Source organism: Neovison vison, chromosome X (assembly GCF_020171115.1).
Source record: "Neovison vison isolate M4711 chromosome X, ASM_NN_V1, whole genome shotgun sequence".
In the NCBI taxonomy this organism is placed as follows: domain Eukaryota; kingdom Metazoa; phylum Chordata; class Mammalia; order Carnivora; family Mustelidae; genus Neogale; species Neogale vison.
Window position 1 is genome coordinate 101,733,192 of NC_058105.1, and position 6,000 is coordinate 101,739,191.

The following is a 6,000-nucleotide window of genomic DNA, read 5'->3' on the forward strand; positions in this document are numbered from 1 at the left end:
TTTATACTGTTTACTTATATTTGTTATAGTATAAACTAATAAAATTAAAATTAAGAAATTCCAATTATGTATCACATTATGCTTTTTGTCTTAAGTACAATCAGTTTTCACTGAGACTAAATTTAGTTTCCAAGATGCAAGTTTTCTTATGAGTGTGCCGTGCCTCTATGCCCCGACATACATTCATCATTGCAGTTCTTGGCCACTCTTCTCCCATCCAAGTACTAACCAGGCCCGACCCTGCTTAGCTTCCGAGATTAGACGAGATCGGGCGCGTTTAGGGTGGTATGGCCGTAGACTTGGCCGCTCTTCTTTACTGAAATGATTGACATTTGCTTTCAGTTCGTGGAGAGGTCATCATTTAAATATTTTCCATCCACGTTATTCTTTTATTAACTCATATAAAATAAGGTGATACTTTATTCTGATGTGGCTTATTTCTTAAAGTATTAAAAGCCTCAACTTCAACTGACAGTGCTAAAGTTCCATTCTATTAAACTATTGTGCATTTCCTGGTCATCACTTTTAAAGGAAGTTTTAGCCCTTGCAGCTGGTAGAACAAGTCAACATGACCATAAGGGTGGACAGGGGACAGTTGTCATTTTTACACTAAGATATGCCAGTCATACAGCAGTCACATTCAACATGATTCAGAGCACACAGGCAAATGTGAACCATCAAGTTTGTGTGGCCATATTGAGCTATGAGGAAATCAAGATGGTCCTGAAAATGGTTCTACTAATTTTTGATTTAGTTGTAAACACAAGAACAGATCCATGGAATTCACAAATACAGCTAGAGAACACTGAGTTAGATGGCATGAATACACCATGTATCTAATCAGTAAATATTTAGGATTTAATAAATGTCCAGGTTTGTGAAAAGTACTGAATGATTACAACAGACATTGACTTTAATTTCATAAGAGTCTGTTTCAGTTCACTTTGTTCACCAATAAAATGCAAATATGGCCAATATAAAATTAGTAGCTAGTGAGTTGATAATTAATAGAATACGTATTTATTTAGTTTGAAATATTCACATGTATTCAAAAATATTTTGTTTCAAATCTTTACTTCTGTTTTCACAGATATAGAAATTGTTAAAGAAGTTCTCATACCTTTTCCTACATAGCAATTATGTTTAGGGAAAATACACTGAAATTATGTTAGTTAACTTTGTCAACCTTAAAATGAAATGGGCAGTTATTTTACCAGCACAGTGAATTTATATGGGAATAGCAGGGGAATTGAAATTCAAGACAGACAAACTATGACAAACCATAGGCGATTCTGGAGAGCAAAAGAGGGGGGCTTGCTTTTATTGATAAAAGAAGGAAATTGGGAGGGGCGATGTAGAACAAAAGTACATTAGAGGAACGTGAGAATTCAGACTTCTAATTGGTTGAGTGTGGGAGTTTCTCATTGGCTGTTGCTGTTGATGGGCAAGAAGAACATTTTCCTTCCTCCTGCTGGGGTAGTAGACTGTTTTTTTCTGCTGAGGAATGTGAGCTCAGATTCTTCCAGTTGGAGTCTGCAATCCACAGTGAGTGGTGTTGTATGAGAGCTCCCCCCTTCAGGGCTTTCCAACTCCGTTTTAGATGAGATTTCCTTAGTTTTCCCAACCTAAAGATCCAGAATGTCTTAGTTAAAGCTATAGATATTTTGCTTTACTAAACACAGGTCTATGTTTTTCCAGACTAGTTAAGGAAAAACATAATCCTTTTAAATTTTCCTGATTCCATACCTTATGGTAGTATTAACTCAGAGTGATGATAGGATAATGCTATATTTAATGTGATCACTATTCTTCATAATTTGACATGAATAACTAATTTACTCTCATTTTTAAATTTTCTAAATTTTTCTTCCACATTCTGAATGGCTTATTTGATGTTTTCCTCTTTTATAAAAATGTCATTACTTCAACAAGCAAATATAAAAACTCAGTGAAAATCATAACTTAGAAAAGCAGAAGTTTTTTGTAAAGTGCTTCCTGTGTATGATTCACATTTATTATCTTCCCTTTGAGCTTTTAATTCTTCAGTTCTTGCTTATACAGGAAAATAAACCATGTCCTTTTGACTTATTTTCTGAAGACGTTGCCATATTCCGAAAACATCTCTGAATATTTAAGGTCGTGTCAGCCTATTTAGGGGATTTCAAATTTCTAGGAAATATCTGATTCTTAGTAGCTTTCTGCCAAAATGATTCTAAACCTCATTTATTTCACTATGAGTCAATGGATTAGGATATATTCTTTAAGTAAGAAAGATTATTTAACATTTCACTTTTGCTTATGTAGATGGTGCTCTTAAGTTATGATTTCTTACATGACAAACAACTCATGAGGAAAGGCTCATTAATAATCTGCCAAATACTTTTGCCTTAATACTCAGTTGCCCATTAGTAATGTTACCCCTTGATTTTCTCCTGCCAGAAAAATGCTGATTCTTCGAAATTATTGGCAGGGACATGAATTTATACTGTGTGTGTGTGTGTGTGTGTGTGTGTGTGTGTGTGTGTTGGAAGAGAGATTGAGTGCAAAGAAAAAACCTAGCATTCCTTTTCAGGACATGAATTAAAGATGGGCTGTGTGAGGGTTTTGAAGTGGCGGGGGGTGGGAGGTTGGGGTACTGGCGCAAACGGTGCCTTTTGGCACTTCGGACAACCTCAGAGCGAGAGAAACCTGCGTGCCCCCACTGAGGTCAGCCCCAACCTTGGGCGCCGGATCCTCCCTGAAGTCGGAAGCATAGGCCCGGCCGCACCCGTCCTTCAACTCTGCTCCGAGAAGCACTGGGTGTGGTGCAAAAATAATGAATACTGTTATGCTGAAAATAAATAAAAAATAAATTAAAAAAAAAAAAAAAGATGGGCTGTGGAGGAACTTGTGGATTTGGGAAGGAAGGTGAGGCCAAAGTCTGCCCTCTTGAAAGGATAGAGGCTGTTGCAATTGAGAGGGAGAGAAATCTATTGAGAAGAATTCCTGAGCGGTAACATTTGACTGCGTGTGTGGTAAAGTCCCTGGCCTGGAGTAGAAGGGGAAAGTTGGGCTGAGAGCAGCTTTTGGTGGCAGGGAATATTATTTTCTTTTACCTGCTGCTATTCATACATTCCTTAGATCCTAGCAAACTGTAAAAGACTAAAACCATTAATGGTAACTGGAAATATCAGTTCCATGTCCAAATAATATATTTACAATGCTTCCTTCCCTATTTTACCATGTCTCTGTCAATTATCAGTGCTTTTATTCCCTCCTAAAACATTACTTTGGTTTTTAATCAAATGTATTCTTCGATTATGCTGCAGAGAAATGCAGTTTTCCCATGTGGCCCCTCTCCCTTAATTCTTTTTCTTTTTCACATTACAGTCCCTAATTTTTAGGGAAAAAAGATTTATAAATGAATCAAGGTACAGAATTCCTCAAAATACGAAAATCATTCTTACATTATTACAGATTGGTGAACACATTGATCACATCAGAGTATTTCAGTTAACGTTTTGTCATCAGAGATCACAGGTACAAGATGAAAAAAACATTCAGTTTATTCAGTTGTTAACAAATGTAGGAGGGGAAATGGAGATAGAAATACTAAGATTCTATGCAGAACCAGAAGTCCACTTTCTTTTCTCCCAGAGACAGTTTTATAAACCATGGTGGTGATTCTCCTAGCCATCCTGTTAAATATATTTGGTTAGATTACATTCTAAATTAAGCCAGTTCATTGGAGTAAATCTCTGTAGGACATATGGTTTTATAAAACTGTTTAATAGCTGAATGATGTAGAGCATCTCTAAAACCATCTTCTTGCAAAGGAGTGTTGTTAGGTCAAATGAACAAGAGAAAACAGGTAATAATATAATAAAAGGACTATTTTTACTAAATAGCAATTCATTTCATAATTTGTGATAGGTTCAACAACATCTTAGAAAATCATGGTGTGCATGTATATATTGAATGCATATATTCATATGTACATATTATGATTTAATAGCTAATGTTAATATTAGCTAAAATTTGGGCCTTAATATGGATTTGGTATGAGCATTTGTTATTCTAAAGAGATATGATTAACATATCTCTTTATTAACAATTAATAGCCTATATTTCATAATTTGGGTTAGAGTGATATAATTTATAAATAGTAATAATATGGAATTTTTTTCCACCCTTCCCAAGCTGGACATTCATCAGGTAAAGTAGAATTACCAGGAATATGTATTTTAGCTGATTATATGGGTGTGTTTTCTATGAGTTTTTGATTATTTAAAAAATACAAATGTTTTGAAGCTATGGAGTAAGATTAAACCAGTAGAGAACTGAGTTTATTGATTATTCTGCATTTTTCTTATCCATAATATGAAGTTATTCTGAAAAATTTTTTGCTAGCTATTAGAAAATAAGCTTAGTTTTATGGTAGTTCTTTGAATGCTCCCATCAAAGTTCCATCAATAGGAATGTGCGGTCAGCCTTCTTTTGATTAAATCAGTAGACATAATGTAGTAACACTTACATGTCCTCAGACAGTTTAATTACTTTAACAACACAAAAGAATGGCCAAGATTTTAGTCACTTGTGAGGTCTTCTAACTATATACCAGAGAATTGCATGGGTACTTGTCTTGAACCACCTTATAAAATAGAACTTCATCTGCTTATTACTTATGTATTATAATCTATATTAGTGAATTAGAGATGTGGACCAGGTAATCAAATATGTATACACTGAGATAGAAACACCCTTCATATTTTTTTCTGGAATTTATCTATATAAGAAAATAAAGTGAACCTGTTAAAAATATGAAAAAAATACTAGCCTGATGTTCATTCTTATTAAGAATTTGAGTAAAGCATTTGTTCTCCCTTAGTCTCAAGTCCTTAAAAAAAAAAGTGATCTTGGACTATATTCTGTCTGAGATATTCTGGTCAAATGATTATATGCCCAGGGATTTCAACCCTTGGTTGTGAATCAAAATCAACTGAGGGAATTTTGATCAAGCAGATTCAGGATGAAACTTTTGCATACATACCTTTAAAAGAAGTGCCACAATTGATTCTAATACCCAGCCAGGATATAGGATGGTGATTCTGTGCTATTTGATGCAAAGAACAAAACGGAAATCTCTAAGTCTACATATTGCTTATAATTTATCTGAATTTCACGTCTTGTGAAAAAAATGTCAGTGGGTATAGCATTGGTAAAATAGCGTTTTATCTCATTAAAAGAAATGGTGCTCACAGTGTTATTGGTAGAAAAAATGATCAGAATGGACAGTATATTAGGGTTCTCCAAAGAAACAGAACTAATATATATTTGTGCATGTGTGTATGTGTACATATATGTATACATACACACAAACACTTATATATGACTTACATATGATGTTTCTTTTTCCTTCCTGCGTATGTCGAATTTTAAGTTTCTCCAGATTTTGCTACCTTGGGTAATACCATTACTACTTTGTTTTTTAAAGCCTTTGAAAGTCTCTTGGGCCTATAAAAGGCACAGGGCTCTCAAAAAGTAGTACTCATGTTTTGATGTGCATAAGAATAATTGAAAGACCATGTAAAATGCATATTTTTGGCTTCATTCCTAGAAAATTCTGTCACAGTTTATATGGGGAGAGGGTGCCCATAAAATCTGCATTTTAAAGGAGTACCAGTTTCTCTCTAGTTTGCTCAGTAGGTATCCTATATTCATCCATCATAATGGAATATTTACTTTAAAAAAAACTAAACCTTTGGGGTGCCTCCATGGCTTAGTTGATGAACTGGCTGACTCTTGATTTCAACTCAGGTCATGATCTCAAGGTTGTAAGATTGAGCCTTGCATCAGGGTCTATGCTGAGCATGGAGCCTGCTTAAGATTTTCTCTCTCTCCCTCTGCCCCCTGCCTTGCCCCCCACTAGTTTACTTGTTCACACTCTCTCTCTCTCAAAAAATCCAACCCCCCCCCCAAAAAAACTAAACCTTTTATTTTGGAGTATTAAGTTTATAAAAC